Source organism: Schistocerca cancellata, chromosome 8 (genome assembly GCF_023864275.1).
Source record: "Schistocerca cancellata isolate TAMUIC-IGC-003103 chromosome 8, iqSchCanc2.1, whole genome shotgun sequence".
Taxonomy (NCBI): Eukaryota; Metazoa; Arthropoda; class Insecta; order Orthoptera; family Acrididae; genus Schistocerca; species Schistocerca cancellata.
The window spans coordinates 527523494-527548326 of NC_064633.1; positions in this window are offsets into that span (position 1 = coordinate 527523494).

Genomic DNA, 24833 nt, shown 5'->3' on the forward strand with positions numbered 1-24833 from the left:
CGACTTTTTTGTTCTCGGTTCTCCTGCTAGTTTCCATTCCTTGCTCTGAGATTTGAGCTCCACATCGAATCCGTAAAACCAGGACTCGTCTCCAGTGATGACTCGGTTGAGAAACTCCCCTCGCAGCTCTGCTTCCAACCAATCCTCACAGCACTCAACCCTCTTTGCTTTCTGTTCTGGCGTCAAGAGCTTCGGTAGGATTTTCGCACACAATTTCTTCATTTCAAGTTTTTGTGTCAGGATTTCGTGAACGCTTGTTTTGGGGATTGACAGCTCGTCAGCAATCATTCTGACTGTCAATCTACGGTCTTTAAGAACACAAGCCCGAATTCGTTCAACATTTGCATCGGAACTCGATGTCGACGGGCGTCCTGGCCGAGGGTCATCGTTCACTTCTTCTCGGCCATCCCAGAACGTTTTTAACCACTTGTTCACGGTTGGCTCCTTCAGAGAATTGTCTCCGTAAACCTGTTTCAAACACTCAAAAATCTCACGGCCATTCTTGCCTAGCTTTGCAAGAAACTTGATGTTGACGCGCTGTTCCTCAATCAGAGAGAGCTCCATGCCGACGGCTGGTGAAAAAGCGTAACTGTCAACAAGCTGCCGCACACTCCCACCTTCACGCAGAGTGCTCTGACTCGAACTGAGCGTTGATGGGATTGATTACAGTAGTAGTCCCACCTGGCGGTGACTGCAAGTTGGAACATAAAGACATTATTCTACTTTTATACGTATTTTCCGGACAAACCTCGTATGTAAACTTAGATAGCAGGAGTCAACAACAAATAAAAAATGACTATCGATAAATAAACTCACAGTAACCGGAATACCATCATGCAGAACGAAAACGCTACGAACTTATGCAGCAGACTAATAAATATAAAGTGCAATATCGTAAAAACATATTTTAAACAGTGTAACGTCTTTGCAATAAAAAGAAAACAGATTCGATCCGGCCATGACAAACGTTTCGAAAGGCTGATGGCGCTGCAGTTTCGGTTGCGAAGTGTTTACACCACTGGCCGTTGCAGACAGACGTCAGCACCAGCTAGCTAATAGGCAGGACGCAGCGACCACAACTGAACAGACCGTCATAGACATTGAAGACTTGTCTGCACAACGAGGAGTTTCTCAAGTTCCTTTCATTTCGTAACATAAATCTCCAATTGGTCTGAAATATACAATCGTTTCCTTTTTACTTTTTTGAACACTGTAAAATTTGTATTTGTTCGTTTATGTCACAGACTGCCGTCCATGGCCTGCAGGTATTAACCACAAAAGTTTTAATTTCGCTTATTTAGCTCATAAGTACAGTTCGCGAAATTTTTTACATGTTTTAAGATATTGACATAAGCCTTTCTTTTCTTAATATTGTAGCATTGTAGCACTGTAGCCCAGGAACGGTTATCGTTGTGTGATTGTGTATGAATTAAAAGGGAGGTCACTGTATCTCAATCACTAATCTCCTGCGAAGGAATATGTTTTTTCCTAATAGAAAAAAAACGAGGGAGAATCTGCACGCTCATGTCACTGCAATACTGTCTGAATCCTGATTGTAAAAAAAAAAAAAATGTACTGTATGGTAACATACTCACGGAATAACCAACACGCTTCGCACCACGGATTCAAAGGCTTACCTGAAAAAAGAAGGAAACAAAATTAAAACACACACAGACATACATACATTCGAAGATATTCGAACCTGCAATTTTGTCATATGATGACATGATGGAGACCGTGGCTGTTGTTTGAAGACAAATGTTGATGGTGTTAGGACAGCAACCAGCCACAAATTTACTTTCAGTTCCTTTATTCAAAGGGCAACGTTACCGGTTTCGAATCGTTGTGATTCATCCTCAGACGGTTTACATGCTTTCTTTATGACATGTGGTGTGTTTTTTTTACAGATTAATTGTCGTGAAACGTCGGTTTGGAGTGTTTATTTCCATAACATTCGTCTAACAGACGTAAATGCATTCCCACTGCATTCTTATTGTTGCACACGTAAATTGTTCTCACTAAACACTTCAGATTTGTCACTGAGAAGATTTCTACCACGCACCACATGTTTTGATACACAATTTACGTGATACATGTATCAAAACATTTGGTGGGTGGTAGAAATCTTCTCAGCGACAAATCTAAAGTGTTTAGTGAGAACAATTTACGTGATACATGTATCAAAACATGTGGCGCGTGGTAGAAATCTTCTCAGTGACAAATCTAAAGTGTTTAGTAAGAACAATTTACGTGTCACTGAGATACATGTATCAAAACATGTGGTCCGAGGATGAATCACAACGATTCGAAACCGGTAACGGTGTCCTTTGAGTAAATGAACTGAAAGTAAATTTGTGGCTGGTTACTGTCCTAACACCATCAACATTTGTATTCGAACCTGTATTTAACTTAGGCAATTATAGTATCCACTCTGGGAACGCCTTGGGTTTCACTAGGATGGAAACAATCTATGTAGCTTAATCGCCTTTTGAACACAGTTTTCACCAATACTGAGGCACTTTTTGTAACAAACAACTAACTTGAGAACTGAATTTTCACAAAAATCTGCCGCCTGATTTACCAACCACTACCGAACGGTGGTTTTTACGTCTTCGCTGTTGCTGAGACGCAAAAAGCCGACACGCTTTCTTCCAAGTGCTGAAAAAAGTCATTATTAATGTGTTGTCACCTTCGTTACTGTAATGCTTACGGAAATTAAGAGCAATGGCTACTCGATTAATCTGATGAGACTTCAGTCATCATTTTCGATAACTTGTGGCAGTTTCTGTACATAGGCGACACAGTGAGCACGTGGCGCTCGAAAGAGAACAACTGTGACATTGGCTGGCGGCCGGGCGCTACCGCTTGGCTCCTCGAAACTACAGTCTAATTTTACTTGACGAAAGAAATTTCTGAATTTTGCTGCATTAGGACACTGCAATAATTCAATGGCGAAAGGTGGAAATTTGTGCTGGACCGGGATTGGAACCTGGGTTTCCCGTTATACGCGAGCGGCTGCCCCGAGCCGCTCTGGGTACCCGTCCGACCCAAATCTGCAGAGTAGTGTCCACTGTCCGTAATTCCTCTTCGCTCGCAGCCCTACTGTATTCATGCGAGAGGTCGGACGATATTGTGCATCTGGATTGGAAGACCGGTATGCGGCCAGGCGCATAGCTATATAAAATAATTTTAATCGGGGTGTAACCCAGGTTCCCTTCGCGCTTCATAATCCGCAGTAGTATGGCCACCTTTACACGTTCTAACTCACTTTCTTACCATTGCAGCATCACTCACAATGTTTTCTCCGTAAGCTTTACTAACATGCCGACGAATTTCGACCGTTTTGATAGAAAATGAATCACTGTCCGTATTTCATATTCGGCGAGATTTCCAGGTAACTTACATAAGCACAAACAAATGTAAACACGGACGAATACGGCCGTTACGTCGGGGTCAGGAGAAGCAAGAGCTCATTACTCAGTGAGAATTGATCGTAGCGCTTCAGGGACCATATTTAAAAAATGAATTTTCTTAGTTCAGTTTTTTTCCCATGGATCACACTCGTGACAACTCGCTGACGATGTATACGTGTCAGTAGGTTTACAAATCAAATACATTTTCTCCTTGAAAGCATGACAGGCTTCTAAACACCTCGGCACCTGTACATTTATAACTGGGTCCCCCTCTCAGCCGATGTGGAAAACGACGAGATGACCGTGGTCTGGAGTCCCCGTTAAACTGCTACATCTCTCCTACAACTGGCTGGGTAAGCCAGTTCAAAGATCGGAGGAAGGCAACGCCATACCACCTCCAGCACAACCGTGCCTAGTAAAGCACCGTGGTGTCCCAATGAATCTTACTTTGAAGCTCAGAAGGCTGATTTTTTTTTTTACATATTTTTCTTATTTTTTTAATATTTTATGACTAATACTGAAAATTAAAGAGACCTTTGGAGAAAAGAGAACCACTTGCATGAATATCAAGAACTCAGATGGAAACCCAGTTATAAGCAAAGAAGGGAAAGCAGAAAGGTGCTAGGAGTAGGGTTAGGTTAGGTTAGTGGTGTTTAACGTCCCGTCTCAACGGGGTCATTAGAAACGGAGCGCAAGCTCGGGTTAGGGAAGGATGGGGAAGGAAATCGGCCGTGCCCTTTCAAAGGAACCGTCCCGGCATTTGCCTTAAACGATTTAGGGAAATCACGGAAAACCTAAATGAGGATGGCCGGAGACGGGATTGAACCGTCGGCAAGGAGTATATAGAGAGTCTATACAAGGGCGATATACTTGAGGACAATATAATGGAAATGGAAGAGGATGTAGATGAAGATGAAATGGGAGATATGATACTGCGTGAAGAGTTCGACAGAGCACTGAACGATCTAAGCCGAAACAAGGCCCCAGGGGTAGACAACATTCCATTAGAACTATTGACAGCCTTGGGAGAGCCAGTCCTGACAAAACTCTACCATCTGGTGAACAAGATGTATGAGACAGGCGAAATACCCTCAGACTTCAAAAAGAATATAACAACTCCAATTCCAAAAGAAAGCAGGTGATTACAGGTGTGAAAATTACCGAACTATCAGTTTAATAAGTCACGGCTGCAAAATACCAACGCGAATTCTTTACAGACGAATCGAAAAGCTGGTAGCAGCCGACCTCGGGGAAGATCAGTTTGGATTCCGTAGAAATATTGTAACACGTGAGGCAATACTGACCTTACGCCTTATCATAGAAGAAAGATTAAGGAAAGGCAAACCTACGTTTATAGCATATGTAGACTTAAAGAAAGCTTTTGACAATGTTGACTGGAATACTCTCTTTCAAATTCTGAGGATGGCAAGGGTAAAATATAGGGAGAGAAAGACTATTTGCAATTTGTACAGAAACCAGATGGCAGTTATAAGAGTCGAGGGGCATCAATGGGAAGCAGTGGTTGGGAAGGGAGTGAGACAGGGTTGTAGCTTATCCCCGATGTTATTCAATCTGTATATTGAGCATGCAGTGAAGGAAACAAAAGAAAAATTCGGAGTAGGTATTAAAATCCATGGAGAAGAAATAAAAACTTTGAGGTTCGCCGATGACATTGTAATTCTGTCAGAGACAGCAAAGGACTTGGAAGAGCAGTTGAACGGAATAGATAGTGTCTTGAAAGGAGGATATAAGATGAACATCAACAAAAGCAAAACGAGGATAATGGAATTTAGTCGAATTAAGTCGGGTGACGCTGAGGGAATTAGATTAGAAAATGAGACTCTTAAGGTAGTAAAGGAGTTTTGCTATTTGGGGAGCAAAGTAACTGATGATGGTCGAAGTAGAGAGGATATAAAATGTAGACTGGCAATGGCAAGAAAAGCGTTTCTAAAGAAGAGATATTTGTTAACATCCAGTATAGATTTAAGTGTCAGGAAGTCGTTTCTGAAAGTATTTGTATGGAGTGTAGCCATGTTTGGAAGTGAAACATGGACGATAAATAGTTTGGACAAGAAGAGAATAGAAGCTTTCGAAATGTGGTGCTACAGAAGAATGCTGAAGATTAGATGGGTAGATCACATAACTAATGATGAGGTATTGAATAGAATTGGGGAGGAGTATGTGGCACAACTTGACAAAAAGAAGGGACCGGTTAGTAGGACATGTTCTGAGGCATCAAGGGATCACAAATTTAGCATTGGAGGGCAGCGTGGAGGGTAAAAATCGTAGAGGGAGACCAAGAGATGAATACAGTAAGCAGATTCAGAGGGATGTAGGTTGCAGTAGGTACTGGGAGATGAAGAAGCTTGCACAGGATAAAGTAGCATGGAGAGCTGCATCAAACCAGTCTCAGGACTGAAGACCACAACAACAACATGACTAATTCTATGTTTTGTGTTGCACATTTGACGATAAGTGAATATGCTACAGAATCTGATTTTGTGTAAATCCCAAAGCAAAATTAATACTCTTACACACGTTTTAATACTAGAACTGGATTAACTGGTCAGCTTAATTTTAGCATCAGATGGGGCCGCCAAGCTGGTGCTCGCCTACCGGCCATGCTGTAGAGGCCTGTTTGTGTTTAAGACTAGTATTTTCTTGGCAAGTGGCGGTGGGAAGAGATTCCCCCTCCAGATCACCCTCTACGCATACGTGCGCTTCTCACGACAAAAAATTAAAAAAGAAACGTGCGATTTAGTTATTCCGCTGCATTCCGAAATAAAAAAGAGAGAGAGAGAAAAGCACAATGTCTACAGCTACACCATCAATGACCGCAACGGTTACGCACTGTGTACGCCCTTTCTCTGAACACGTCAGTACGGACAGGGCGAGAGCTTGTATTATTGAACCGCTTATGTTAAACGTAGTCAGAAGTAACTCAGATCGTCTCAGATTCATGTGCAAAAGGCTAATTACGAGCAACAGGGAAGGTGCTTTGTTGAGTCACAAACTCAGAGTCCTTCGCGTCCAGCATCAGTATTTGCCACGGAAAACACACACACCTGAAGATCTGAACCAGTCTCTTCTCAGTGCCTGATACACGGCGCCATTCACTGACGGAAATCTCCACTGGACACCTCTGCACCACTCGCGGCGAACGCGCAGTCAAGTGCGTCAAGCAGAGGCACCATCTTATTACGCGGCAATCCCGTCGTGCAGACATAGCCGTAGTGGCAGTACGTCGAGCGATATGAAGCAAATCAACCGCAAATCACTCGAATAGTTTATTCGAGTTTCAACAGCTTCACACCGAAAGACTCTCCCGGTAAGGCAAATAGTGACGTTTCATATCTCATTCTTTTAACATATACAAACTGACCCTTTCATTCGCAAACATATTAATTCATGATTTAAATTATGAAAAATTGCACCAATTACTTTTTTTCATGCTTAGCACAACGCGTTTCCAGAATTTATTCTCTTTTTCAAGTGCATTTGCTTACATTAATATTTTTGGTGCTGTCTGCATGTGTGATTTTCTGCATTTCTTGCATTGTAGATGTCTTTTTGAGCTTATGCTGCAATCGGAAAATCAAACAGAATGAATCTTGGAGCGTTTTTATATGCTGGTGTTAGAAATGATATTTTTGTTCTTCTACTTAAAAGGTCTGGTGCCTCCTTCATTATACAGAATGTCGCACGCGCACACACGCAAATCATCACTTACACTGTTTGTTTTTGTAATAAAAGATATTACGACACTATGGTTTCACAAAGAGTTTGCACACAGTCAGAGGCGTTACAAAGTTTTTGGATTATATTACATGTATAAAGTTGTCATTTATAAAATTTATTTTTACCGCTAGTCGCTACTGAATTATCTATTACATCCTTTATATACGTGTAAATGAACATGTTTATAAAAATTACAACAGTTATCATATGCAGGAGAAACACTTGAAAAAGTCAACTGATTCACTATCTACGTAGTTTGTCATAGCGAATTTTTTCGCCTTGCTTTTTGTGGTGTGCAAAAATTTCAAGCTTGTCCATTAAATCCATTGTCTGTGATTTTTGGATGCGGTGGAATAACTTGAAATCTTCTTTTATGTTTTCGAATGGGTGCGCAATGTTTTTCAACTGTGTGGCGGTTAGTGGTTTTGTAAATTGGTGTGTAACAGTTGATGTGTTCAGTGTATCTAATTTGAAAATTCCTGTCAGTTTGTCCTCTGTGGTAGCTTGAGCAAATGTTACGTGTGATATTGTATGTTCCTCAGTCTGAGAATTTACATTTTTATTGTTTAATGTGGGGACAAATGTCTGTCGTAGTTTGTTATTTGTGCAGAAACCTAGTTTCACTTTATTTAACCTAAGTACGTGTCTATTTTTTGAGAAATGTTAGCTGGCCGGAGTGGCCGAGAGGTTCTAGGCGCTACAGTCTGGAAAAGCTACGGTCGCAGGTTCGAATCTTGCCTCGGGCATGGATGTGTGTGATGTCCTTAGTTTGCTTAGGTTTAAGTAGTTCGAAGTTCTAGGGGAGTAGTTAAGTCCCATAGTGCTCTGAGCCATTTGAACCATTTTTTGAGAAATGTTACCTAAGTAAGGTATGCTGGCCATACACTTGACTGCATTATTGGTTTCTTCTAAAGAGCCAGGAATTTCCTTCTTTTTTGTATTTGTTTCTGCATATTGTCTATCACTGAAAAGGGAAGACATTGTCCATTGTAAATGATGAATGACGCAGTAACTGGCTTTTCTAAAACATCCATTATGATAATAAAATTAAACACGCCATTACTAAATAAATTAATTCTCCCAGAACCAACAGCTGAAGGAAATTACAAGTAATAATAGACACACTTTTGAAGTTAGCTCCTTCAGCACACAGAAGATGGCCCGAACTACTGTCGGTCTTTCGTGTGGTTTTACACCTTCTCTACTGGTTATATCTTGCTTTTTAAACGAAGATGTTAACTGTTTCGGTCATGGCGTCTTTTGCAGAAGAGCCAACACCGTGTTACGAGTGGAGGCCGAAATGCACGCTTTTTAGCTCACGCAGGCTGGCGTGAGGAGGGAAGAACTATACTGACGTGAGGTCTGGAACATGACAAGGAATGAGAATTCAGAAAGCGGACGTAATGAGTTTGATACTTAACTTTAATCCATTAATGATGAACGTCGCTCTTGACGGTACATGATTCACAATATTATATGTTCTGAATACATTCTTGAAGATAGTAATTATAGTAACTGAATATGGCGCCTTGCTAGGTCGTAGCAAATGACGTAGCTGAAGGCTATGCTAAACTGTCGTCTCTGCAAATGAGAGCGTATGTAGACAGTGAACCATCGCTAGTAAATTCGGCTGTACAACTGGGGCGAGTGCTAGGGAGTCTCTCTAGACTAGACCTGCCGTGTGGCGGCGCTCCGTCTGCAATCACTGATAGTGGCGACACGCGGGTCCGACGTATACTAACGGACCGCTGCCGATTTAAAGGCTACCACCTAGCAAGTGTGGTGTCTGGAGGTGACACCACAGCGTACTCATATAAGGACACACTAAATAAATGCTTATTATATTAAAATTCGTTAAATTTTACCACTTGTAATTGTTGTCCTCATATTGTCACAAGCAGGGAGTTTATTTGAGAACAGTGTCGACATCTCCTGTCAATCTGTGGTACCACAAAACAAAATAATGTGCGTTCACAGTAACATAGACGCTTCCCATTAATCCTTGCACCTCCCATCAGCCAGTAAATATCTCCTGCGATTAAGTTTTATATATAAGTTTTAAGTGTATATATATATATATATATATATATATATATATATATATATATATATATATATACACAAAAACAAAAGGCGTCTTTCAGAACGAAAGGTAAGTGACATATTTATAACGTTATACATCTCTCCAAATGAGGGTATTGTGATTGAAAGGTTGTAATAGTATTAGAAATTTAGGACATTATTTCGCTGTCTTTTTAGTTATCTTAGGGTGATTTCAGAATGCCCCGTGTCCAAGATAGACGAAGGGCAATTGCAGAAGAAGAAGTTATCCTGAATTCATCTGAAACTGATGATCTATCCAATGATACTAGCGATAATTTTGAACAGGAGGATAATAATGGAAGTAATTTTGGACGTTTTATATCATACGGTATATTGCAAGCTGAGTAGCCCAGACGCAAGGCCCGCTAACTGAATGATACGCGACACTGAGATACTCGCGAAATACTTGTCCCATCCAGTCGACAATGCACTGGCAGCAAGAATGTTTTTGTTGCGTACGAATTTGTTACAGCGCAGGCAACCTAAAACTAAATAAGAAACATATCCATTCTAATCGTAACAGACTGAAAGATAGCTCTGAATGTCCAGATTGGTAAGTCTGATGTATGTTCACGTGCTTTGTATCCGGACATGGCGGGGCGTCAGCCACGGCTACTGGGCATTTAGCGGGTTTTGCACCCGAAGACGACATGCAGTCAGCCGCTTTTGAAAACGAACACGATTTTCGACGGCTTACAGCAGGTTTTGCAACCTGAAAGTGGACGCATGTTTTCTCAAGCAATTGATATTGCATATTTAAATGCATGGACTGAGTGCAAGAAAAACGCATCAGAATTAGGTGTTCCTAAAAATATGACCCTTGATTTGCTTCGCTTTACGGTAGGTGTGGGCAAAGTGTTGACAAAAATAGATAAGCCAGTTGCCACGAAAAGGGAGCGCTTCACTGGTGAAAGTCCAAGTGCTTCAAAACGAGCTAGGAAGTTAGTCCAGAAGCTGATGTTCGTTTGGATAACTTGCGCATCTTTCAGCGGTCAGTGACAAAAACTCAATTGACAGGTGCACGAAAACGGGCTGCAAAGGCAAAACCAAATTTTACCGTGTAAAATGTAACATTCACTTATGTCTGGGATGGAAAAAAAATTGTTTCTTTGATTACCATTCTTCACAAGTTTATGTATATAATCATTAAGCAAGCTTTGTGTAATTTATGGATTTTGGTGAAATAAAATAAAATAAAATACTTTGACTTTTCGACTTATACTGCACCCACTTCAAAACAGTGTCCTCATTTGGGGACGCGTTGTATCCCCCCTTGGGGGCACCTCCGAATATTTTATACATCTGAAAATACATAATTTAATTCGAAGAACTGCATAGCAAAGCCATGATTTTTTTTTTCGGGAAAAAAAAATAATTCGTGACCGAAAGGGCTAGGAGTAATCGGAGGTTGAAATAAGCAAACCGGTCGAAATGTTAGCCACCCCTTAAGTGCTGTTAATGGCGCAAAACTGGCACTAGGCGGTCACGCGACCCTTCGCAGATAACGTATATCATCGCAGTGAAGTGGTCTGTACGTCCCATTCCGCGGCACGGAATGAGCGCAGCGAGTTGTGTCGCTCGACACTGTGAATGAAGTTGCTCGATTTCACGGTGTGTCAACGCGGACTGTCCAGTATGTCCACAAGTAGTGGCATAACACTCGTATCCATTTAACATGGTCTAAGAACACTGGTCGTGACAATATCCTAACAGATCGTGACAGAAGTGCCACACCTCTTCAGTGACAAGTGGCACAGGGGGATGCACTTCTTCAACGAGCCGAAAAACACAGTAACTGGACAGTCGCTGACTGGCGGCACGTACTCTGCACCGATGAGTCGTGGTTTCGCCTCCTTTTTCCAAATGACGCAATATTTTAAGCTCACTGATGGCACAATGGGGCACTTAACCGAGGTTGGAATTAAGGTCGGGGCTGGCTCTGTGAGGTTTTTCTGACCGTGACATGAGCTCACTCATTCAGGTTACTGTGAATATGAGCCAGTACGTCTGATTCAACGTTGTCGGTGACCAAGTGGTGTCCTTTGTGCCGCTGGCCGGTGTGGCCGTGCGGTTCTAGGCGCTTCAGTCTGGAACCGCGTGACCGATACGGTCGCAGGTTCGAATCCTGCCTCGGGCATGGATGTGTGTGATGTCCTTAGATTAGTTAGGTTTAAGTAGTTCTAAGTTCTAGGGGACTGATGACCACAGATGTTAAGTCCCAAAGAGCTCAGAGCCATTTTTTTTCCTTTGTGCCACATTCTGACCCTTATGTTCCTGGTTTGAAGAACGTTAATACACCTTACTGCACCTCAACTTGCCCGGTACATTACGTGATTTTAGAAGAATAGAAAATATCTAGGACTAAGTGGAACAGCGCATGAAACGTAGCAATCCACATGACCTCAGATCGGAAGCTCTACGTGATCCAATCATCGGTGAGTCGACCAAGCTGGACTGGCAAACCTACATAAAGTAGTGGACTCTCCTAACTGTCGTACTGACGCCATTACCATTGCCAGAGGCAGTGATACACGGTACTACAGTCGTCTCTCGTGGGAGTACTGACTTCTTGACCAGTTACATATGTTTCTCTAATTATCCTGAAACCATTATACCAACCCAGTAGGTGTGCATTCAGTGCAGTGGAATGTAACGTGAGAATAGATTTTTCGTTTCATTAATCGGCCTTTGTGTTCTGTTTTCTTTTTTTTCTGCATCGCAAAGCCTCTACCGGCGAAAACGCTCAAACACAGTCTCAGATCAAAAGTATTTGGACATCTGTATGCAACGCGCATTTCACCACTAAATGTCACGTGAGGAGGACCCGCCAGTAGAGTAGGTGGCGTGGAGTAGTGTTTTGTCAGTAGACAGGCAGTAACAGCAGAATGGGTTGGTCACCAAAGCTCCGTGGACCAGTCACTGGTTGTCACGTGAGTGAATTTTCTCATTACGAGAATAGTGAAGGGTGATCTACAGGGTGAGTCACTAACTATTGCCACCTAGAATAACGCCGAAAGTATGATAGTAGTGGGACAAATGTTGCATGGGACAACGGCGACCATAATATGACGTTGGTTTTTTGCTGCCAAGTGGAGTCGGTTCAGATGGTTCAAATCGCTCTGAGCACTATGGGACTTAACATCTATGGTCATCAGTCCCCTAGAACTTAGAACTACTTAACCCTAACTAACCTAAGGACACCACACACATCCATGCCCGAGGCAGGATTCGAACCTGCGACCGTAGCAGTCGCGCGGCTCCGGACTGAGCGCCTAGAACCGCTAGACCACCGCGGCCGGCAGTCGGTTCAGAGATATGAGGTCAACTTCGATTTTTTTTATGAGATGCTATAGTTTGGTACTTATTTTCTGATAGCGGCTATCGAGACGAATCCAATGATGTGTAATAGTAAGGTTTTTGAAGATCAACGAAGGTCAAAAATGTGGCATGAACGTCCATTTACAGAAGGTGATGACTATTGGTATCAATGCAATGCTCCAATCTTCTTATCATGGATTGAGTGGTATTCCTCATCACATCAGCCCTGTTCGCTAACTTGTTGGAAAGAAATTTTCATGAAATGAGGAAGTAATAGTTGCTGTCAACCACTATTTGGCGGAGTTTGACAGAACCTATTTTTCCAATGCTGGAGGATCGCTATATCCCTCACAGGAGACTATGTTGAGAAGTAATGCGAGTTACTTACGAAACACACATTTTTTTCCTTCCTTTTTTTACCATCAAACCATATTACTTGTCAAACCACCTTCGTAGGTGTCTGGGTACTTTTGATCTGCTGCAATAATCTTCGTCTGAGGTACGCTTAATCGATCAGCAATCTGATGTCTTTACAAGCCCGCTTGTACAGGGTGGGGCAAATAAAAGTGGCCCGGACGAGTGGACACGATTGGACGCCAATATGTGGCAGCATTATGAAAGGGGGGGGGGGGAAGAGCTACAGGACAGAGCAACTGCCCAAAAAGCCCGACGAACCTTGGAGCGCATTTACAAAGTCTTCACGCCTGACAGAGCTGTTACCAGAGGTCAGTCTGGCGGCAGCCCTAGCTGGCCACCCAGGTCACCTGATATTTCAGTGTGCGATTATTTTGTGTGGGGAGTCCTCAAGTTTAAGTGTATCGAAGCAACCCTCACAGTCTTCAAGAAATTCAGCAGAATATTTCGGATGAGATTGCAGCAATTCCAGCAGTCCAACTGGGATGCACCTTCAGCAACTTGCTGACCAGGACCCAGAGGAGACAAGAGATGAATGACGGTCACTTTCAACATCTGCTATAGCCAGGTTAGTACTCTGTTTCGTGCCCTGCGTTTCTTTGAACCCTGGAACTCTGTTCTCCGGGCCACTTTTACTTGCCCCGCCTCGTTCTATGTGGAAACTTGAACAGAACGCATGATAGTGCAAGCTTGTCAGTTTCGCAGTTCCCTGTGGGCCTCCTCAATGAGGCGGTCTAACGGCGCATGCGCGGTAGTCGAGTGCGCAGCGCGAGCGCCGGGTGCTGTTAGCGGCGGTCAGTTACAGGCGGCCTGCGTGGCGTATGCGGGCCAGGGTTAGAGAGGCGCGCACGCACACACAGCCACGTGCCGCCGACACAGGAAGGGGGCGCGTGCCCGCATCGATCGCGCACGTGCAGCGCCGGCGCCCGGCCGGCCCGTCGCTATGGAGACAGCCTCCCCCCTCCCCCTGCACTGGCTACTGGCTGCTGGCTGCTGCCTCCCCCGCCGGCTCGCACAGTGGATTGGCCCCGCGCCAAAATTGATCGGCGGGGCAGCCCGGCCGGCTGGTGGGCAGAGCGGCCCTCTGGCGGCCAACAGGCCCGGTCCGCTACGCTACCTCACCCCTGGCTGTCTTGTCTGTCGCGCACACTGTTTGCCGCCGACTCACGGACTGGCCTGCGAGTCCGACTACCTGCTGCAGCCACGAGCGCACCAACGCCAGATACTGGCTATCGATACGAATCACCTACAACTGTACCGATAAGTCGATAGTATTGCCATAAAACAGGGTGTATACGTGGACAAGGGAAAATAAATTCCCGGATTTTTCCCGGATTTCTCGGTTGAAAATACACTTTCTCCCGGGTGAAAATACACTTTTTCCGTGTTAAATGACAGTATACTTTTCCTCGGCACTGTAAAACTGATCAATCCTTAGAATGTTTACGGTTTGTCACACAGACGTAGAATTTGCCGGCACTTTAGAAAACGAAACCCAGGAGAAAAAAACACGTTTTGGAAAGATCTTTGATGTGCAGCAACATCAGCAACATGTACGCTGAAAAAAAAAAGGTCCCCTAGCACTTAGAACTACTTAAACCTAACTAACCTAAAGACATCACACACACCCATGCCCGAGGCAGGATTCGAACCTGCGACCGTAGCGGTCGCGCGGTTCCAGATTGTAGCGCCTAGAACCGCTCTGCCACACCGGCCGGCATGTACGCTGCATTTCTTCGTTTTACGGAGGTATAAATTCGAATTCCACCAAACACTGCATCTTACTTTCCGAAGCAATAAAATCGAGATTGCGACGCGCTTTTGTAAGACAGTCACAGCTCGTGTCACGTGATCTCGGCAGCTGATGACAGCACAGGACACGTAGTGTAGTCAACCAATAGCAAGATCACTCTTAAGTAGCGCGAACACACAAAAAGAAAAGTTAATGGTTTAAATTAAAATACATAGTTTTGATAGAAGAAAAACAAAGCTTTCACAAATAATATTAGTCTCGAAGATTAATAAGCTGCAAGAGAAGCTAAGCTTCCACATATAATGCTGATTATTTTGCGGGTGTTACACTTTAAGATACATCACACAAATGTGCCAGTAAAATTTTTAATAATGACGTAAATGCCTAATTTTCTGGGCTCGAAATTCTTCTAGATAGTCGTCCTCAAAGAATTGATTTTTAAATGAGAGTCAAACGCTCCGTGATTTAAGAAATTCATCGCACATTCTCCCACATAGTTCATCTTGCGTAAAAGGAAATTTACTTTGAAAGTAACACTTTTCAAACCACCATTCGCAATATCTTCCCGTGACCTGTTAGAAATTGGTTCGCTTCAGCAGTTGCCAGAGAGCGCCAGATAACAGGCGTCACTGCGCTTGCGCAGCTACGATGACGCAGGAAGCCCGCATGTTCGTACGTGTAAAATATTAAAAGATCTTGGATTATGTCATAAAAGAAATAAGACATCGAAGGATACTTCAGGAGCATCGGAATTTCGTGAACTATACTAAAATGCATAATTCGGCTTAAAGTGCACAATCGTATGTCCGGATTCGAATGTAAATTTTCTTGAGTACCATTACTGTATTATCTCATGTTTGGTTCTTTATTATGGCATAATACCATGCGAGCTACAAGATAAAAAACGTGCACTTGAAATGCAGCGAACAGTTGAAACTAGCCAACAGTGTGAAATTAAACACTTCGTTTCAAATAAATTGACTGCCTCAGCGCAAAATATTAATAAAAGCCAATTCTCTTTAGCAAACCGACAAAAATAACTTCATTGTTCTAAAAGGTGATTAATGCTTGACTGTCTGAAAGGTGGAAATAAAACCTGAAACTAACAACATATTTTAGCCTTCCGTAATTATACAAATGTATTTTAATTCATTTGGTAGCTCCCGGCCACAGAAATCCGTTTTGTTTTCGTTTAATGTGAGAGCAATAAACGAAGAGGGAACAGCAAAATCACTAAACGTAAACACAAGTCACGTGGAGACTACCCACCTCTCCACTACAACTCAGACTGCTCTGTGCATCAGCCCTGGATCTACGATATTTCCGAACCGGAGAACCGGAGCAATTTAGATAGTGGCGCCCAGCCACACATCTGTTAGCCAGAAGCGGGAGAAGGTACTACTCATAGGCGACTCAACTGCGCATGCGCAAGAACGCCCCCCCCCCCCCCGCTCACAACTGCTCAAATGAATCAAATGTAAACAGCTGTCATTTCACGCTCATCGGAGGCAATTTGTTGTTAGGAAGCACTGCATATTCTTCCTAAAGCCTTTGACACACTTTGGTTGGCAGACATTTGTATGAGTACTGTGTTTTGTTATTGCATATGGCGCATTTCCTTTGCGACTTAAGTTTAATTTTCGTTTTTTTCTCTCGTTCATATTTTTTTCTGCAGCATTATTCTGCAGAAGCGGGATACAGTAATATCCTTCGTTAGAGTATGGTTCTTACCAGTCAAAACCACATAAATTTAACTGGTAACTAAAACAAGGAAAAGTTCCCGGAATTCTAAAAAATTCCCGGGATTTTCCCGGATCTCCCGAATGTCCCGGGTCGTATACACCTTGTAAAAATATCATTTATTTATTTAGCCATTCTTCCAGGGATCGTCTGACACTGGTACAGGATTTGTCACCATAATACAACCGTAACCGCGCGACTGCTACGGTCGCAGGTTCGAATCCTGCCTTGGGCATGGATGTGTGTGATGTCCTTCGGTTAGTTAGGTTTACGTAGTTCTAAGTTCAAGGGGACTGATGACCTCAGATGTTAAGTCCCATAGTGCTCAGAGCCATTTGAATATCTATCAACCATTCTGTGAATCGATTTTTGCCTTTTATGGATATCGATACTGATAAGATACTGATCACGGGGATTCCAAGAACGTATCAGAATCTCTACAGTAGTTCCTCAGATTATCCCACATATATAAAAAGAAGCGAGCAGGGGACTTCAGTTTACATACAATGATGTTCAAAATTAAAGCAACAAACCGCTATTTCACCGACCGGTGTCTAATTCACGTTATAATCATACAAACTGTGCACAGATGTCCGTACGATGGAGTTCTGTATGGAAGATGGCAGTGCGGTCAACGGAAAACCACGCCAATGATGACGTCAGGGCATCTTTCAAAAGGGGTAGTGTTTTGCGGATAGTTCCAAATCCACAATCACTGTGTACACAGTCACAGACGGTGCAGTACGGCACAGAGAAGACGCCTACAAGACTTTCTGCGGTGGAGGGCAATAGAAAGAATGGAAGCAGGACAGTGCAAACTGAGGTGGCCCCATGGCTTAATGTGAATCGTTCTGTTGTTTTCTGGATGTGGTGACTGTTTATAGAGACCGAAACTGTATCCCGAAGACCAGGGCAGGGCAGGGCCGACCACGTGGGAGATCAGAAAGAGAGGGCCATTATTTGGCTATAAGGGCACAACGGTACTGCTTTAGTACTGCACAGCAACTGGCATCTGATCTCTCAGCATTCGCCGGACATGGGACATGTTTCGAGGCAAACAATGTACAGATGGCTTCGGCAAAGTGGCCTCCTTCGTCGGAGGCCTGCTGTATGTACTGTATGCGTCTTCACAGAAGGGAACGTCTAGAGTGGAATCGTCATCATGCCACCTGGACGGTCAAACAGTAGACCAATGTCTTTTTCACAGATGAATCCCGATTTAGTCTGGAGATTGATTGTCGACGGATTCGCATCTGGAGGAAACGTGTAACACGATTTCTGAACCCAAACATTGTGAAAACAGACCTATATCGAGGAGGATCCCTAATGGTGTGGGTAGGGATTATGTTGACCACCCGAGCACCTCTTCATGAAATCGTATGGGTGAATCGGCAAGGTTTAACTGCTGTCAGGTCTCGTGACTTCATGTGTGGTTGTTGTGAGGTGCTGTGGGCCCACACTCCACACTAGTGGATGATGATGCTCGACTTCGTACACCGCAGGCTGTTAATGTTTTCTTGGAAACGGAATATAATGCACGCATAGCGTGGCCTGCTCGCTTCCTCAATTTGAATCCCACAGAGTATGTCTACGCTGTACTAGGGAGACGAGCTGCACCACCTCAGCACCCACCAACCTCTCTCCAAGACTTGCGAGCAGCCCTACAAGAAGAAGCAGCGTTATTGCGTCAACATGAGATTGATGACATCATTCACAGCATGCCACGTCATTGTCAGACCTGTTTGCTGCCATAGGTGGTCACACCCCACACTAAGCACAGTAACCAGTTGTCCGAATGTATGTGCGCAAATCCGTTGAGTTGGAAAAAATCGCAGAACGTTTCTGTCTACCGTTACGCACGTTGCAGTTGTTTACGTTCTGTATTTTTTTTACGTTGTTTCTACTTTACTACCACCTGTTTATACTATTTTGTGGCAAAATAAATACAACCTTGTATAATTTCCTTTTGTTGCATTAATTTGGACATCAGTGAATTCGGAGAGAGAATGTTTAATAAAACATTTTTTATTTACTTACTAAAACGCGATCCCAACGCATATTTTATGCTTGCATCCAATGTTCGTCTATAATATTTTTGACATGTGATGAATGCAATGTATGTTCAAATGGCGAAAGATATTATTATGTCATATAATTACCATTTAATAAGTTCCAGATTTTTTTGTTTTACTTCTACTAACAAATAATTCTTCTTTCCGATTTTCATGATTCTAGATCAACAGGAAGAATGCAACAGTTCTGCCGAGTGAGTTTCCGCTTGTCTAAACGTGTGAGATAAATGACTGAATCTTTTGACTGCGTTGACTTAGAAGCTTACATTTTTTCCACAGCGCCAATGAACGATAGACCTTAATATGTGACATAAATTTGAGCTTGATACGCCAAACTGTTCCAGCGAAAAATTGTCTTAGCGGAAGAACAGACACATCGATTTTAAAAAATAAAAAAATATTTTTCCCGTGTGATGTAATTGCAGATCATCAATTTTCGGATTTTTTTTTCTTTACTTTTACTGTCTAGGTCAACGGGAAGCACCCTATAGGTTTTGATGAATGAGTTTGCGAGTATCAAAATATGGGACGCAAACGGCCGTATCTTCTGACTGAAGTGACTTTAAGCTTAGAGTTTTTACACCTCCAAGGGTCAAATACTTTAATTTGTGACAAATCTGAACTCAATACGTCTACCCATTCCTAAGGATAAAGATTGTTAATATTCGGACGGAAAAATAACAGGAGGATCCTATAAGAGTTTCGTTTTTGCAGATTGCGGCACGGACCCGTAAGGAGAACTTTTGTTTAAGAGGACAGTGATTGATTCATTACAAAGTTTTGTTGATTTGTGTAGACAGTCGCTCCTTTATGACAGAATGATAGCCGGTTTTGACCACAATGGCCGTCTTCAGATGCTGAAAGCGGAATTTGATGAACACATGTTCACGCGATCTTATACATCTTATAAATGAATTTTCCTCGAGACATTTTAAGTCTCATCTTTATCTACGATAATGATGGAAGCTGAAGAAATGAATCAAAATTTGTGCTACGGCCGGAACTCGAACTTGAGTCTCCTTGCTTGCTAGACAAAAATGCTCACCATAAAACCATCGCAGGCGTATGGTCAACATTGCTGCAGGGACTACCCAAGTCGAGTGCCCTCCCAAAGAAGAACTTCAGTTCATATCTTCAGCTTATTTTCCCCCTTAATTGTCGCTATTGCAGGGGCTCCCCAGCATTGGAATAGCACCTCACCGTTGGTGCCATCGCCTAGAAAGCAAGGAGACTCGTGTTCGAATCCCGGTCGTCGCACAAATTTTAATTCATTTCTTCAGCGTCCATCATTATCACAGATAAAGATGAGACTTAAATGTCATGAGGAAAATTTAATAATAATATAAGGTGCAGGACTTCCCCATTACGTCCAACGCTGGAGTGCTGTTGCAATGACGGAGAGCCCCGGCAATAGCAACAGTTACGGGGGAAAATAAGCTGAAGATATGAATTGAAGTTTTCGTTGGTGAGGGCACTGGACTTGGGTGCTCCGTGAGCAATGTCGACCATAGTGCTGCAGTGGTGTAATGGTCAGCATTTCTGCCTACTAAGCATGGAGACCGGGGTTCGAGTCCCAGCAGTAACACAAATTTTAATTCATTTCTTCAGATTCCTTCATTAACATGTTCATGCATTGTGAAACGTTCGGTTTGACAACTATTGAACACTGGTTCAACAAATGTCGCTTTTAGCATCTGACGATGGCCATTGTGGCCAAAGACGGTTATGATTGTGTCATAAAAAAAGCGACTGCGTCCTTCTGTCTATCTTCTACTGGAAGCATAAAGTTTATTTGATTAAATTCACCCGTGTCCGGCTCGCTATTGGGTCGTAGTTCTGTCGCTTACCTGGACGTATCTTGGCAATATATCGTGTCTCGTTTGACTACTCCATTTCAGATATCACCTAGCACTTGATAGATATTAACGGTCTATTTTCTCTTAATGAAGAGTCTGAAGGGATAACAAAATAATAACTAAAGGTTCCTTGAATCCACAACGCCGATTGACAAAAAGAAATCTGCTGGGTTTCCCGAATGTAACAACGACGGTTTTTGGTTCCGGGACACATTCGCTTCACACGATAACCGCACTGGCACAAAAGTCTGCAGGTAGAACAGAAACCGTGAAGAAAAAAATGCATTTAGAGTGCGAAGTTGATCATTGTTCCTGCAGCAGCCTGTAAAGCAAACCAGTGCTGAGATAGGAGATACTTCTTCTTTCGTGTTTCATCCTTTGAATGACTTTAATTCAATGTAGTGGAACTCCTAACCTAAGAAATCAGGTTTCTCGTGAATTACGGAAAATTCTGTTACGACATGTTGTTTGGGAGACATCTGTATCATTCGATCACTTCCTTCTTCACCATCCATCTTCCGATTGGTAGGGAAATCACGGAACTTCGTTTCGGCTTATTTGCCGACGCATTACCTATGGTTTATCTTAAAAATGTCAACAGCAATTTTCATCACGCTGCCCTTGTACTGCTCCGTCTTGAAAGATTACAAGGAGTTGATTATGACGCGTTGCGTGACCCATCCCCTTATGTCACCTTAGTCTGATTGTTCTCTTTAATGTTCTTTCTTCGCCGTTTCTGTACAAGACTTCCAGACTTGTGGTACTGTCCTCTACTTTATCTTTTACCTTGCGTCTCCAGCACAATACCTCACACGCTTCAAGAGATACGATTTCTTTCTTGCTTGTGGTGCATGTTTCACATACACTTATCAGTCTGAAGATTATGACTGCCTACCTAATAGCCGGTATGACCACCTTTAGCACGGATAACAGTGGCAACGCGTCGTGACATGGGAGTAATGAGGCGTTGACAGGTCGCTAAACGCAGCTGACACCACATTCGCACACACACACTTCACCTAACTGCCGTTAATTGCGGAGAAAGGAGGGAGGGGGGCAATGAGCTCTGACGCCACGTCCAATCACATCCCAGATGAGTTCGATGGGGTTCATATCTGGTGAACTTGGGGGCTGGCACATCAACTGCAACTGACCACTGCGTTCCTCGAACCACTCCATCACACTCCTGGCCTTGTGACATGGTGCATTACCTTGTTGAAAACACTGCCATCGGGAAACTGATCGTCATGAACGTACTAGTCTGAAATCAGTGTACGATATCCCTTGGCCGTCAGGGTGCCACTGGACCCACGGATGACCACGTGAATGTTCCAAAGAGAACAATGTATAACACTCCCTTCTGCTACTACTATACCATAACCTCAAAGCCTAAGGCAGTTCGTATAAAGAAATTATTCTTATTCTAGTAATTATAGTATGAAGAAACAGAGCAGTGTTACCCTCTGAGAGGAACTTTGTTATATTGACCGCGTTGTACCTACCGGAGGTGGCTTATCGGAAGTGAGTCAGAATTACGTAATTATTCAAACAGTAACAAATAATGTTTTACCTAGCTATACTGTTTAAAGAATAAGGAAAACAGTCACCAGCCCAATTAGGCAAGAGGAAGATTAACGTTCTTGTTTTAGAAAGTAGGTATGAGTAACTTTAACGGACAAACACAATCTATACTTTGCCACACGCGAGTGCAATGAACTCTGACACATACATATGTTTACGGTAAGATTGAAGCTAACAGCTAGAGCAGCACAAACTATTTGCAAAAATATAACAGATAACGAAACACACTATTACTTTCAGGGCTTGTTTAAACTGAATGGTCTTTATAACATTACTAATAATATTCATTGTAAGATCGTAGATTGGACATAAGATCAGTATTACTTTCCACGCATTTTCCTAGCTGTCATAAAATTTTAAATGTAATGCACTGCAAAATTATGAGCTGGCCACAGGTTAAGTCTCTCTCAGTTAAATACTTTACTATTTAAAATGAAAGTTAGTTGAAATTCACTAACAGGTTACTTCCCACTGTCTTTTGAATAAATAAATTATGGTTTTCATAAATAGTGGTCTTCCCGTTACTTGTTACCTAGCATTAGCACAATAGACAAACTGTGGATCCTGTTATACTATTAATATGCACTTCCAATACACAAGAGAGACAAACACTTAGCAAACATGAACATATAACTTTTCACAACTGCAATTTTCCACTTTTACTACAGTGAAACACAATGTTGACAAAATTGCAAGAAAATGATTCACCTTTTAAAGTATACTACAGGCAGTACTATGATCATTAACGAAGCAACACTTTATGAGCCACAGTTTTAAGAGCTTTTAATCTTTAAAAGAAACCGCAAATTGTCTTTATTACCACAGTCTTCTACTTTCAAGTAAATGATTAAATAGATGACTCTGAAACTCCACAAAACTTTAAATTAGACTGTTTCCATCCATGGGAGGCTTTTACAAGACTACATTTACTACCTCCCACAATTTCACTAAACCCGCAGTAAATCTGAACACTCCTTTCTTACCAAAAGATCAAACAACATTATTTAATGTTCTGAGGCTTTCATTTTTTTTCCACAAACTAGGACACTCGGTAATCATAGTTTAAATGGAGAGGAACCTGAGAGGTGTTGTGATAGGGAAAAAATCAAGGTAGGTACATGAATTCAATTATAAGTTACATTATATTTGAGCACACTAACACATCCAAGAAGCTGATCCGTCACTGCACATCATTATAGTATTCCGTTACAGTGATTGCGCAAGGTGGTGGCAACTGCATGTTGGTAGGTGGATTTGCAAGCAGAATTGCTGGACTCTGTCCCTTCTTGGTGGCGATGATGGATACCAATTCCAGAATCGTTCCAACTACACTCCTGGAAATGGAAAAAAGAACACATTGACACCGGCGTGTCAGACCCACCATACTTACTCCGGACACTGCGAGAGGGCTGTACAAGCAATGATCACACGCACGGCACAGCGGACACACCAGGAACCGCGGTGTTGGCCGTCGAATGGCGCTAGCTGCGCAGCATTTGTGCACCGCCGCCGTCAGTGTCAGCCAGTTTGCCGTGGCATACGGAGCTCCATCGCAGTCTTTAACACTGGTAGCATGCCGCGACAGCGTGGACGTGAACCGTATGTGCAGTTGGCGGACTTTGAGCGAGGGCGTATAGTGGGCATGCGGGAGGCCGGGTGGACGTACCGCCGAATTGCTCAACACGTGGGGCGTGAGGTCTCCACAGTACATCGATGTTGTCGCCAGTGGTCGGCGGAAGGTGCACGTGCCCGTCGACCTGGGACCGGACCGCAGCGACGCACGGATGCACGCCAAGACCGTAGGATCCTACGCAGTGCCGTAGGGGACCGCACCGCCACTTCACAGCAAATTAGGGACACTGTTGCTCCTGGGGTATCGGCGAGGACCATTCGCAACCGTCTCCATGAAGCTGGGCTACGGTCCCGCACACCGTTAGGCCGTCTTCCGCTCACGCCCCAACATCGTGCAGCCCGCCTCCAGTGGTGTCGCGACAGGCGTGAATGGAGGGACGAATGGAGACGTGTCGTCTTCAGCGATGAGAGTCGCTTCTGCCTTGGTGCCAATGATGGTCGTATGCGTGTTTGGCGCCGTGCAGGTGAGCGCCACAATCAGGACTGCATACGACCGAGGCACACAGGGCCAACACCCGGCATCATGGTGTGGGGAGCGACCTCCTACACTGGCCGTACACCACTGGTGATCGTCGAGGGGACACTGAATAGTGCACGGTACATCCAAACCGTCATCGAACCCATCGTTCTACCATTCCTAGACCGGCAAGGGAACTTGCTGTTCCAACAGGACAATGCACGTCCGCATGTATCCCGTGCCACCCAACGTGCTCTAGAAGGTGTAAGTCAACTACCCTGGCCAGCAAGATCTCCGGATCTGTCCCCCATTGAGCATGTTTGGGACTGGATGAAGCGTCGTCTCACGCGGTCTGCACGTCCAGCACGAACGATGGTCCAACTGAGGCGCCAGGTGGAAATGGCATGGCAAGCCGTTCCACAGGACTACATCCAGCATCTCTACGATCGTCTCCATGGAAGAATAGCAGCCTGCATTGCTGCGAAAGGTGGATATACACTACTAGTGCCGACATTGTGCATGCTCTGTTGCCTGTGTCTATGTGCCTGTGGTTCTGTCAGTGTGATCATGTGATGTATCTGACCCCAGGAATGTGTCAATAAAGTTTCCCCTTCCTGGGACAATGAATTCACGGTGTTCTTATTTCAATTTCCAGGAGTGTATGTTTACGGTAAGATTGAAGCTAACAGCTAGAGCAGCACAAACTATTTGCAAAAATATAACAGATAACGAAACACACTATTACTTTCAGGGCTT